Here is a 14,765-nt window from a genome sequence, read left to right on the forward strand (position 1 = left end):
ACGCCAGCGAATGCACAACCAAGAGAGAAGTCTGCTTTAAGTGTGGAGAAGAAGGACACTTCAAACAAGACTGCCCAAAGAGAGAAAGGGCTACAAAGCCAAATGTACCACCAAAGCCAAATGCGAGAGCATTTCAAATGATCCTTGACGAAGCAGATGACAATGCAAGGATTCAAGAGTGAAGGCTTGACATCCGAGGATCGAGTTATGGAGTAATCGTGTAGATAGTACCTCACGATGTAGCCCGTTAGAGGCATAGTCTAGGGTGAACTTGAACACCTATGTAACAGTTTCAAGAAATAATATAAAACCTTTGTTTTGTTATCTGATGTGTTAAGTTGTTGTATGGTTTTCTTGTATGGTGACTTGGAAAAACTGCGGGACAATACATGGGACGAGTATGAGTAGGTGTGAATGGTAGTAGAGGCCTATACTACCGGAAGCACAGGACTCACACTTGGATCAGAGAAAGTCACAAGGTTACCAAGAAGCCAGTAATTGATTTCGTTTTATTCAAGTATGCCGTTACCATTGTTTCGGTAATGACTAAGAAGATTGTTGTTATCCCGACCCTAGTGGTCATATCACCTTGAGTCCGACTACGATGAGTAGGTTACGTGGTTCAGAGAACCAAGTTTGATATAGCGTCTGACTTAAACCAAACGATTAAAAATCAAAGCGATCAATAGAAGTATCGCGCTCGTTGGTAGCTAGAAATGCTACATGTTAAAGTATGATTATATCACATTAGAACATGAAGGAAGGCTTAGTCTGTTTTAGAATTTAAGAGACCTGAGTCTAAACGTACATCACATATTGATAGGTCATAATTTGGAGTCTAATATGAGGTAGAGAGCAGGTGCACGATCAAGTACTGCTTACAGTCAATAAGTCTAAGAGATAGACTTGAAGGAATAAAGAAGTTATAATTATTACCTAGGATGAAGAGATGACGTATGGAGTCATTATACGATCCTTGTTTCGTTGATGATTCCGGGACGTAATCATCCTAAGGGGGAGATAATTGTAACGCCCGCAGATCCGGGCTAGTCAATTTAGAGGCAATAGGGTTCAAAAATGACTTTTCGACAAAAGATTATTTAGAATGAATAGTCTTAACCAAGTTTTAGAATATGTCACAAGGTTTCCGTACATATAAAGAACGCCAAAATCCGAGTTATAACGAAGAAGTTATGGCCCGCCGAAGTTTTACGGCAAAACCGGCACAGCACCGGAAGACGTAAATAGTGAATTTACGATAAAAGACTTTTTAGCCTTAGCAATCTAAACAAAAGTCGTAGAATATGTTAAACTAAGAGCGTCGATAAAAAGAACGCCCAAATCTGACTTCGTATGAGGAAGTTATGATTTTTCTAAGATTCGGCTTAGCAGTGTACAGCCCGAAACTCGAATTTTAGTTCGAGCGGTTTTTGGCTTATGTGAAATAAATGAGAGTTGAAGATCTCATTAATAGGAACTCAACGGTAAAAAGACAGACGAAAACGGAGTCCGTATGAAGGAGTTACGAATTCTTCGCGGTCATTTAACAGTCTAAACGCCTCGTACTGTTAAATTTAAGATCGGTCGAGAATTAGCCGACGGAGTCAAAATGAAAGTTGTAGATATTATTTTTACCTATGCGTGGATATAAAGAACGTCAAAAACGGAGGTCGTATGTGAAAGTTACGGATTTTAGAAGTCGGAAGTGTGTTGTGCGAAAATGGGTGATGTGGCACAATCTTGGCCATTGCTTTCTCCCCAAGTCTTGCCACTAGATGGTGACATGTGGCACCAAGTTCAGCCATTTTCACCTTATAAATACCACCTCTCCACCCTCATTTTCTTCACACCTTTTCCATTCTTTCTTCTCTTTACTCTCTCTCTAGAACCTCTCTCTAGCCCCGAAATCCCCCGAAAAGCCTAGGGAACCTCCCTAGCACGAGGCGGAAGCCCCGGAGTGCTCGACGGCTCCAAGAAGAAGAGCTTTTCGGCTCGGAAACGCTGCTCCAAGCAAAGCCTGGTTTTCTATAAAACCCGCTGTAAGTGAGCTACGTCTACGCTATTTTTAATATAGTTTTTATTTAATTATATGAACGTTATTAAGAACATATAATAAATACTTGGGCTATTATTATGGGTTATATAAGTATTTTTTTAACGCTTATATAATAGTAATAATAGCTAGACTATTAATTAGTCTCGGCGAATAATAGACTAAAATCTATTGGTGATAATACTAGGTTTCGTCGAAGGAAATTATTTTAAAGTAAACGAAGCGTTGTCAGAGTACCGAGTCACCACCTTCTCAGGTGAGTGCATAGTCCCTTTCATGAACATGATTTTAATACAAGTATTGATTGAAGTATTAATTATATGTTTATGTGCGAGTTAACTGATGTTGCTTGAAATTCGTGCTAAAGAACATACCTGATTATATTTGATAATTTAGGATAAAGAGTAGACCTAAATTAAATATGAGGAATATTGGATAGTATATTCTTACGATTACAAGTGAGTTAAACTCAGAGAATAGAAGTTAGTATATGTCACTTATCCGGGAGTATGGATTAGACATAGTCATTGTCCCTAGTCCGAGAATATGGATTAGGCATAATCATTCGTCATTAATCCGAGAGTATGGATTAGCTATCGTCCCTAGTCCGAGAGTATGGATTAGGCATAATCATTCATCGTTAATCCGAGAGTATGGATTAGCTATTGTCCCTAGTCCGAGAGTATGGATGAGGAATAATCATTCATCTTTAATCCGAGAGTATGGATTAGTCATTCGTCCCTAGTCCGAGAGTATGGATTTGGTAAATTCGTTCATTTCTGATCCGAGAGTATGGAGTAGGTAAAACGACTAATCTTAGGTCCGAGAGTATGGATAGCCTCGTTGCGAGGATCGACGGGGTGGGATAAGAGTTGTTTATATATATATGGTGAAATTGTATATTTTGTGAATTTTAAACTATATATATGGTATAACATTGTGGGATTGAAATCCTTATGTGCTCACCAGGTTTCCCAACCTGACCCACTCAGTTTATTTATACCACAGGTGTTGATATGAAGTGACATTAGACTGAGAGATTTAAAGAGATGTAGACCACTAGTGTGAATAATTGTAAGTTCTGTTTATGCTTATGTTCCTGTATTAACGATGACATCCTAAATGTTTTAAAATGAAATAAATACGTTTCTTCGAAAATGTTTTAATAACGTATTTACCATGTTTTTCTGGGAACAAATTCCGCAACCTTTTTATAAAATGAAGTACTCTGATTTTTATAAAGCATAAACAAAATCGGTCTTTTCTGGCCGTGATTTTGGGGATGTCACATTGTCCCCAAGAAAGAACAAAACAAAAGTACAAACTGGGAGGAAGAAAAGAAACAAGCAAAAATCAAACGCATAAACTTTTGAAGACTGATGAAATAACCAAGACAAACATGAAAGAGATCTAACCCAATTAACCTTATTTTTGCAACATAGTTGAGGATATATATATGTCGTGCCTTGAGATAACTTGGCATTAACCCCACAAAGATATATAACATTAAAAACAAGAATTTTAGCCACTCCATAACACAACTCAACAAAATCAAAAGTTACAACACTTGTTCACTTTTATCGGTATTGGGTTAGCACATGGAACAAATTATGATCTTACTCTCATGTTTCAAACTACTTACACCAATAGAAGTAGTTTAACAGTCAGTCCCGATGTCATAAGTTCAAATTCAAGTCCAAGAGAATCTTTTGACAACCAAACAGTTTTCCTAGTTATATTTATTCATGCAATTCATTTTTTTTTTTAACTCTTTTATATTTTGTCCCTGCACAACTCCTTTAAAGTTTTGTTCGCTAGGGTGCACTTTCAAAGTATTCTAAGATGCACTCATGCTTAAATGTCGGCTTAACGCGACATACCAAGATGGTTTTCACAAGGAGGGCGCTACTATCACATAAACAGAGGAGTATAATTATGAGGGAAGAGTACATATCTACATGTTTAAGTTATTTGTTTGACCTAATTCTTTATATTTTTGTCTTTAACTTTTTCTATTGTTGGGACATCTAACGGTCTATTACTGCGAGAGACTTCTAAGGCATTTTTCGGGGGACTAATGTAAACACGCGAAGACCCGTAAGTATAGTTAGAAACTATGTCCCCAAGCAGGATACTTAGAAGGAAATAGGTAGAAATGAGTTTTTAGAGTGTTGATAGGTTCGGGTCACTAAAGTTTTATATTCATTTTATATTCTTTCTTAAATTTGAGATTTGGTTATGATTGAGCATTACGAACAATAAGACCGGTCGTGCGTTCCAAAGGCTAAGTTATACCTATTGTTATGATTCAATGTTGACAACCTCATCATCTTCTGTTTTGCACGAGTAGATTCGGGAGGCGTGATCGTGTGTGATTGGACTGCTGTAAGATTTTAATGAAAAACGAGTAAGTCTAATATCAAGGCATACGACTCACTTACCAACTTAACTGTTTTTAGAAGATTAGGTTGCCTTGGATTGGATCAAAAACAGACATAGAATAATTTTTCTATATGAGATGTAAAAAATTTTGAAATTGGGATAGAAATAAAATATTTTTGGGGATGAGACGATGGTGATTGTGGTTGTAGGATATGTGATGCAAAGATTTTTTTTGAGTAAGCCCTTGTCTCGCCCGTTGACGAAGGGTTTGCTCGGGTGGGTTACCTCCATTTCCTATTTGTCTCCAATTGTAGAAGTAGGAATTGAGGTTTATGTGGGTGCGGATTCTGGAACGTTGTGAGTAGTTGAAGAGGGTGGAGTTGTATTTCTATATGAGGATTGTTAAGGTGAGGGTGAGAGGGTTTTTGTTTCGGTTCCTGTCACGCTTGAGAGGGGTATGTCCTCCAAAATGTTGATGACCGGAGGGGTAGATGATGAAGAAATACCTGAACCCGGTTGCCACTTGTAAAACTTAGCTTGCTTCCGTAACCTCTTTACAGTCTTCTTTATCTCTGAGTCAATTGCAATGGTGTACATGTACGAAAATATATAGGCATAAACAATTAGTAACACCGTGTACCTGGTAACGACGCCAATTTGTTAGGCGTGTCAAGCCTAAAAAATAAAGGGCTACAAAATGACTCCACAAACACTTCTACTTTGCACTAAAATGTAATACAATGTAAGTAGGTTCGATCCAAGAGACACATAATAAATGCTTATAACTTTTTGCATAAGGTACAAAAATGATCACAAAGGGGGGGGGGGGGGGGGGAGGGTTATATGCAATGATTTAAACTAAAGAATAAAGCAATAAGTAAATGATCGATTAAATGAAACAAATTCATGATTTATGAGGACTCCAACTCTATGTATGATGACTTAGCAATGTGATCCCAAGATGACATGATATTTATCTAATTCTACCTAAGTTGGTACTTGAAAGTGTTAACAAGCTCTAACACTTCCCATACACCAAGTTGTCAAATTCAAAACAAGCTCTTTGAAAATAACTAACATTCTAATTTAAGTCTAAACAAGCTCTTAGATAGAAATCAAAAGGCTGCAATAAGGTTTATATGAATGTTCCCAACAACACCCAATACTCCTCACAAGCTCGAGAGCGTAAGAGTACGTGAATAAGACTTACACTAAATTCATTCAATGGAAATCAATTTAGTGCTTGTTACGTGTCTAATTTACAAAACAATTACGGATTTTGCAATTTAGATAACTTGATTGATTTAACCCTAATTCAAATGGCCAATAAGAATCACAATTAGAATCAAACATTCAATTGAAACAAAATCAAATTCACTAGATAGAAATTGAAAGCAAACATCAAGTCATACGATTGAAATCACAACTAAAGAGTCAAAACATAAAGTTGGAGAATCTAGGGTTCTAGCCACACATGACTAGAACAAGATCACAAGTCTAGAAAATGAAACTAAAATGATTACGAAATGAAATAAAATGTTCTCAAGTGTTAATCAACTTCACAAGTCTCCGTAAATTCGCCCCAAGTACTCCCAAAATTGACATACTAAAAATAGAAGTCGGTTGCTTCCTTTTAGAAAAGATGAGAAACTGCCACTAAACCAACGTCCACGTTTCCATGGCCCATGTAAATTACACTGGTGTTTCCACGGTCTGTCAAAATAAAGAAAGTTAGATGTTTGAATTGGACGAGGCTTCAAAGTATGCTGCTGGAACAGGCTCGTTTCCATGACCCGTGGAAATGAAAGGCTAAATTTTCCACGGTTGTGGAAATCTCTGACTGCGGGGATTCTTCAATTTTCTGCAACTTCTATCTCCATGATCTGAAGGTCGTGGAATCTTATCCATACCTTCTAATGACCTCCTAAGTAAGATCCCACCTCTATGAGTCCCTAAAATATCATAAAACTATGCAAGTGAAATAAAACCATGGAATATCCCAAAAGCATGTAAAATGCATGGAGTTAAGCCTAAATGCAATGAAATGGTGTGGAATAAAGGTGCAAAATCGGTGCATAAAATGCACCTAACAATGTACACTGCATGTCTTGGACTCAACTTAGGTCAAAATGGGGGTTTATGACCAAAATCTTATGTATGGGTCAAACAACCATCAAAACTTTAGATCTAAACCATGAATTACTCCAAATGATCAAGATATTCATAAAGTTGTAGTCTTTATGAACTTTTACCACCCCAACTAATAATATTAAGAAGAAAATGGGACATATTTCAAGATCTAACATCCTATCATGAAAAAGGTGAAGCCTTGAACACTTACAAGGGTCCAAATTCGAGTTAGGAAGGTAGATAGGGCTTTATTCCTGATCCTTGGTTTACTCCTTCTTGTTTCTTCCTTCAAAGTCTCTTAAATTCACTTAAGAAAGCTTCAACAATAGAGGAAAGGAATTAGGGTTTCTTGTGGAGTAAAGAGGGTGGTGAAGGTTAAGGGTGAGCAAACCATAGCCTCATCATTCCTTTAAATAGGGTGCAAAACCCAAAAAATTAGGGTTTAGGACGTTAGAGGTGGCCACGCTTAGCCTTCCTTGCCACCTCGTGGCGAGTCAAAAGTGACCCGCGACCAAAAGTACCTTGCCACGCCGTGGCGATCTTCCCCACGTCATGGCGACCTTCCCAACGTCATGGCGACCCCAAAATCAAACTTTAAATTAAAAATAAAATAGACCTCCAGTCTGAATGTTACATCGTCCCCATGAAAAGAGAAGTCAAAAATTTCTTGTTTTAATAAAATAATCTTGTAAGGAAGTTGATAATTTCACATATCCTTTTGATACATCCATAGATTTTAAAAGAAAATGGTAATTGTGTCCATAACATAATTATTAATTTATAGACATGCATTCTAAAAGAATCTTCAAATGCTCAGTCCCATTTATATCATCTCAACATGAAATCATTGTTTTTCTTCTTCCTCATTCACACACAAAAGGGAAGCACGACCATAAATGGAATCACAACAGATAATCAATGATTAGTTTCACCATAAATCTTGTGATTTTCTTTCTTCACTAGATATAAGCTCCTTATCGGTTGCGGGGCATGTTTTTTCATAATCTTTAAATAAGATTTATTACAAACGCAAGATATCACTGCTATGAACGTGAACCATTTATTATCGTTGAATTATCATTGATCAATAAGAACGTGAATCCATCACCAAAATCTAAGAACAATTTTGAATCGATGGCAAAGTAGATATTATAGGTGAAACTTTGTTAGCTCGCCGAAACTCTTATCCCAAAGATGAAGCGGTTTGACGTATATCGCCCATTTGAATGTCTAGTTTCGATTTGGATCAAACTTATTTGGGGTGACTTTGATTCCATCATCGGTTATATTTGAAGGACTTGTTGTGTTTATGTCCCTATACAAGTTCTAAGTATTGAGATTTTTTTTCATATTAAAGGTGATTAACACAATAGTAAAAACCAAACTACATATGAATAGTAAACTTTTGCCTTTTGAACTTTTGCCACAATAGTTTTGGTTTTTTGACTTTGCCACAAAGATACTTTTTATGCAATTAATCATTATATTTGGTTTCTAATTTGTGCTTCTATCTAGTGGTTTCAATTTTGTACTTCATTAATGTTTGATTGTAGTTCAATTTAGATTGATCATTTGAATTAGTATCAATTCATTCTAGTTTATCAGTTATTAAAGTCTATAATTGTTTTAATAAAGTGGTAATAAGTAACAAATATCACAATAGCATGAGTAAATGGACCGAACCGGGTGGAACCGACCCGACCCGGACTCGAACCGGAACCGACTTCGGCCAAAATCAAGAACCGAACTGGCCCGACGGTTCTACTAGTTTCGGTTTCGGTCTGGTTTTTACCGGGTTTTCGATTTTGGAATCGGTCTTTGAGAAATAGAAATGTATTTTTGGGTTACAGTTTCGGTTTATGCCCGATTATTGAATGTGATTATAAGATCGAATGTCAAAAGTTGATTGTCTATAACTTACGTCAAAATTGAAGATGTAATTGACTTATCAATAACATGAATGCAAAACTGTTATGATTTATCTTTATACATAGAAGTATGATTTATCTTTATAAATGATCTTTTGCATGTATTCTCAGTTTCTAATGTTTTGAAAACTTTGCCAAACAGCAGGTTGACTTGATAGTTTCTTTATAAAAATATGGATTTTTATTAGTTTTTTTCTTAAAAAAAGAAAAGAAAAAGAAAGAATGAGTTAATATTTTCTTACATGTTGCAGCACTAAGCTTACTACATTTGATGCAATGAAGCATGTGATCTCAGCTACCTTATGTGTCCCATTATAAAAAAACATTTATAGCCACAAGTATTGTCATTTTGCTATTTAAATCCCTAATTGGGATATCATTAAGTACTTCGATTATACATACAAGTATGATTTATCTTTATAAATGATCTTTTGCATGTATTATAAGTTTCTAACCCTTTTTTCTTATAAAGTAGTTCGATCACTGCACCATCAAGGTAATTTTGAACATAATTATTATTAATTAATTATATGTTTGATGTTTTGTAATTTACTTAATCAATCTTGTATTTGGTATGCTAGAATTTAAATGAGTCACTTTTCTCAAACAATCATTGCATAATTATTAACTATCCAACATTCAACATTCAAAATACACTTTCAACATTCAAAATATACTTTCAAGTTTCCCCAACAAAAAAAAAAACAAAGTCTAATATTTGGATTCCAACATCTATTTGACATTTTGACTGATTCCCCGATCTCTTCCCTGTTAGCTTCAAGTTGTGTATAGCATCCACAATGTCTATATATAATACAAAAGAAAAACGTTATTACTTAATAAAATGTAGCAATTACTAATAAGATGTAACAAGTATTAGTGTATTACTAATAGCGAGGTCATCATCAGATAACACATCGTGCACTTCGTCGTAGTCATATATAGGCAAGCTACTAGCCAATCTTGAGTGCATATCAATGCCTCCACAATCACAACGAACAAATTTTTCACACCCCAAACCAAGGATGGTGGAAACGTCTGGGGGTGAAGGACTTCATGTATAGTATCATAACAACAATTATAATAGTGATCAGAGTAAATACAACCAACATAAATATAATTGAAAAAGTTAGACCATAGTATGAGTTTACATGTTTCCAAATCAATTACATTATGTTGACAAAAATGAAATGTTTGACACCTTACGTCCCATCCTCGAAAGCACTTGGTTACCTATTTATGGATTTCCTGAGAATACTAGTAGTTTTGAAAAAGTGTCAACACAAAGGTTGGTGAGTTCATAAGCTTTTGTATGCAGTTATGAAAAACGTTTCTTGTAAAAGTAGTGTTTGTTCCAGAAAAATCCAATATTTTCCTTAATGTGTAAAATGTAGTCTTGAAAAACCCAAAGACCGAAATGTACAAGTAACTTTCCTTACTTATAGTAAACAATGCAAGTTTATATCAACATAAACTCATTTGATTTCTATGAAATTTCCGTAAATCCTATGTTTGTTAATACTTAATGTGAGTTATTATAACCATGTTATGACATAATTGGTCTGAAATGACGTTCTTCAGGCGTCAGATATGTTATGACATTTGTCACCCCAAACCTGCCGGTCTAGCCGTTGCATGCAGCTAAGGTGTGAGTTTGTCAGACCCAATATAGATCTATATACAACTATCACGCTCTCCCTACAATAGATTTTGGTTACAATATAGGACTTAAATGTATTACTGGAAAAGTAACATGAAGCGAAATGTCTCACAAAAGTCATTAACGGATTTACGTGTAGTTTAATGAAAACCCTTTTGTAATGAGTGTGTTATGTAATGAATCATAAACTATACCTATTATAGTTTATCAAAACAATGAAAGTAGTAGTGAACATAAACTATACTTATCATAGTTTACCAAATGTTTGCATGTAATGGATGTACTTCGTTGATAACAATTTGTTATTTACCATACTTAATATAACAAAAATCCATTTGTTTTTTGTTGTATGTCTAAATACCAAGACAAAATGACATGTAATGTAATAACATATAATTACATAATGATATGCACCTTGCTCAACAAGTTACAAGGTGTAATGAAATTGATAGCATTTTTCTATCGTTAGCATTTTATATTCCTATACTTAGAAAATTTGTAGAAAAATCATCGAAGGTCCCAATCATAATCCGTAAATTCTAAGAGTTTGGAAAATGAGTCTAGTTTGTTGATAAATTTTTTCATGATTTTTAGTGACCTCCAACTTGTGTGAAAAAGTCCATAATCACAGACTAGTCCAGATTTGTTCTTGAAATGATAGGCAGTTTTGTAAAAATCACCATAAATTGTAGAAAAATCATATGGAGATGTGCAAGTAGTCATTTTAAATCTATGAACTTGAAATATTTGCACCTAGTACAGTTTTGAAAACTAAAATGTTTAAGTTGTCCAAAACAGTCCGTGAATGGAGTCCAACTTTTCTGATGAAAGCTGTTAGAAGAGTTTCGTTGTGTTCTTGTCGTTTTAACTTGTATTCCCCCCCCCCCCTTAAAACTTAAGAAAGTGTGAAAATATAGGGGTATGAACTCACCTTGTGTGATTTTAGGGGATGAATGTTGAAGGAAAGAAGTGTTCAACTCAAGAACACTTGGAGGATTGCTTGAAGATTCGAGAATCTAACACAAATATGATGGAGTTTGTGTAAGGAATCTATGATTTGAGTAAACGGTAGTGTAATAATCATATGGAGGATGAATGTACTTACCAAAAGTGAAAGAAAAGCGTGAAGAATGGTCTTGAATCTCGAAATTTTTCTTAGAGGATTTGAGAGAGAAAAGTGTTGGTTTCTTTGGTGGAAATGAGAGAAGTAAGGAGAGATGGTAGTTTTTCCTAGCCCTTGACCATGTGTGTGGCTGGGTAAATGAGTGGGAAAGGACAATGAGTGACTAGGTATGGTGGTAGAGTGTGGGCTGGTCATGGAGTGGGTGTGGGTGGTTGGTTGTGTCATAAACTAAGTAAAGTCAACACTCCACCTCAAGTACTTCACCCACTCTTATTGGATAAGACTTACAATAAAAAACGGGGGACATAATGAAATATGGGGCTTTAAATGTTAAAATATAATTTTGGGTGAAAATCTTGTGTTAAAATACTTAAAAACGGGCCTAAAATGAAGTCGTAGTCGAAAACCAGGTGAATTGGGCCTTTCTGCGAGACATCTCGGTACTGGGCCGAGGTTCGGTCCGTTCTGGTCATGAACCGAAGGTGAAATGGGCTGAAGGGGTTAGGAGCGAAACGGACCAAAGTGGTTTGGACCCGAAATGGAGAGAAGGCGAAGGTAGAGTTCGGTCCAAGAGGACCCTCGGGTTCGGTCTATGCGAGGTTCGGGCACGAGACTTTGAGTTCGGTTCATGGCAGCTTCGGTTCCTATAGGAACCTTCGGTTCTTAGGAGGGTTCGCTCCTTAAGAGAGGGTTTCGGCTCCTAAAGGCTATTTTACTCATTTTTACCCCATTTTAAGCGGTTTTTGACCCGGTTAAGGGTCGGGATGACCCGAATGATTTCAAAAAGTTAAAGGAACATTTGAGAGAGATTTAGGAGAGATTTTTAAATAGAGAGAGATAGAGTGAAAGAGATTGGGAGAGGCTTTTTTGTGACATTTTTGAGTGTTTGGCTTCACAACGCAAGGTCCGTAAACCCCGTTAAGCCATGTTTAAGGATCTTACACACTCCCGATGAGTATGAAATATTGTTTTATCGGTTTGGTTCATTACTTACCACAATTTTAGGTTAAAGAAATCTAGATATACGACCTTTTCAATTGAAGATTTCTCATTAGAATAGCGAGTTGTACAGTAATTACATAACGTAAACCGTAGTATACAAGGGTTAACTGAGTTGACCGGTTTGACTTGTTGACTTTGTTTGACTTTGACTTGACCAGAATTTGACGGTTGTCACAAAATTAGTATGGTAGTCAGTAATTACTCAACGACCGTTACTGAATGTGGATTCGGATGCTACGGTGGAAATTTTCATCCCCAAAATATCTATTAAGAAACAAATTAGTGTATAATACACGACATGAATTTATAAATTAAAAATGAAAATTAGAGTAAAAGAAGGTCGATACCTATTGCCATTTAAGCAACATCGGGAACCACACCGCGTTATTTTCCACCATGTGAGGATATCATATCCTTTGTCAAATCCAATTGGGTCCTCTTTTAAGTATCGTTGCAATTGACTTTCTGATGAAGTTGAGGGGAAACTTCTTGAGTTCATATAGCTTCCAAAGAATTCGTTTTCGTCATCAAAATTAACAACTTCTTCGGGAGTTTCTTGTTGAGACGATGAGGTCATGTTTGACCATTCCAAGTATGTCTTGAAAAACTTGTCCAATTTGCATTCGATATCAATAACCTTAGAACATGCTTTCGATTCTATCTCATCAATGGACATCTTATTATCTTTGTTCTTGGCTTTAAGCATCTGGGTAAAAAAAAACTTTCATAAACTTTGACTTGCATTGAGGATCTAACAATGTCGCAAAGAAGACATAATCACTTATAGTGTCATAGCCACCCCAATATTTGTCATTTTTATCTTTCATATCCGGTACCATAAACAAAAAATCCAGGTTGGTTTCATGTTTCCTAAGATGTTGCTCTATGTCTAGGATCTCCCGGGTATACGTATGGAAGATAGGCTTTGTTGAACATGAAACTTTTTCAGTTTTCTTCTTAAACTTCTCAAGGAACTCTATCATCTTTTTAATCATCTCAAAGTTTGAATGCGATGGTATCCTTTCCACACTTTTTCTGAAACATGGGTTCTATAAAAAAGAACAAAGAAAATACAATCAAAGTTTCATGTATGTTGCTGCAACAATAAACAAAAGTAAATATTGCTAATTTTTAGTGCTGAAACATATTTGATTTTATTTACCTTGATGGCTATTTTCGAGAAATGCGTCTTTCACATTGTATGCTGATCTTAGCCATTCAAAGGTAGAGTTCGACCTTGTTGGAGTTTCACCACACAAAAACCTTTGACTTTCTACAGCCGCATCCTTCATGGCTTGTTTAAAGGTCTTGATCGGTTGCGGAGAGGCTCTAATGTATTTCACCGCATCCTGTATGCTTTATACATGATAAACATCATGTTTTAACCCCATTTTCACAACTAGGTTTATGATATGAGCCATGCACCTAATGTGAAAATGTTTGCCATTCTCGTAAATACCCGACAGTTCTTTCACAATGATGTTGATTATCACGTCATTTATCTTGGCATTATCAACGGTTATCATCATGACATTCTTCATCCCCACTCGTTTATGCAAATTAGCAACTCCCGATCCATGTCTTCAACTTTGTGAGTATCAATCTCTCTAAAGTTGACTACCCTTTTGTGCATGACAAAATCTTCGGTAATGAAGTGGGTCGTGACAACCATATAATTTATCTTTTGACACGAGGATGTCCACGTGTCGGTTGTCAAGTGGATGGCTATTTTGGGGTTGCTCAAATGTTTGTACAACTTCTGCCTCTCCATTAAATAGGACACAACATCACGAGAAATTTTATGTCTTGAATGCAATTTCAACCTACCATTGAGGGCGTTTACAAATTCTATGAACGCCTCGTTTTCAATGAATTTAAAGGGTAGTTCCCCGATGGTGAAAAGGCCTAGTAAGGCAAGTTGGATCCTAGTATCATCATGTTTCCACATGTATACATGACCCTCACCATTAGGAGCTTTCGTAAATGACAACTTTTGTTGTTTCTCATCAACTTTTTTCGGTCTGTTGTCCGGTTTTAACTTGCACTCATTAAAATGCTTGTTTTATTGAAGTTGTCCCATTCCAGTTTGGATATGCGGCTAGTAATTTTAAACAATAATTACATTCGGCCCACTTTCTTTCAATTCCATCTTCCTCCTTTATCCATTCTATCTTGAAGTAATTCCGAACAGGAGCAGTACAATTATCTCTATCCTCACCTCGTCTGGTTGAGTTAATCCGGTCCTTTAACTCCTTTTGAGTCATTTTTTCTGTTTTTGGGTTTTGGTTTTGTTGGGTATTTTTCTTGTGTTGGTTTTTTGGTAGTGTTGGTTTTTTTGTTTGTGTTAGTTTTTTTGGTTGTCTTCGTCTTTGTGGGGTTGCAAATTTTCGTTTTTTTGAAGGTTGGTGTTCTTGTGGCTCCTCTTCTTGGTCTGATTCGTCACTTGGTATAACATTCCATGCCGGTGTTTCTTCTATACAATATTCT

Source organism: Lactuca saligna, chromosome 9 (assembly GCF_052625555.1).
Source record: "Lactuca saligna cultivar CGN05327 chromosome 9, ASM5262555v1, whole genome shotgun sequence".
In the NCBI taxonomy this organism is placed as follows: Eukaryota; Viridiplantae; Streptophyta; class Magnoliopsida; order Asterales; family Asteraceae; genus Lactuca; species Lactuca saligna.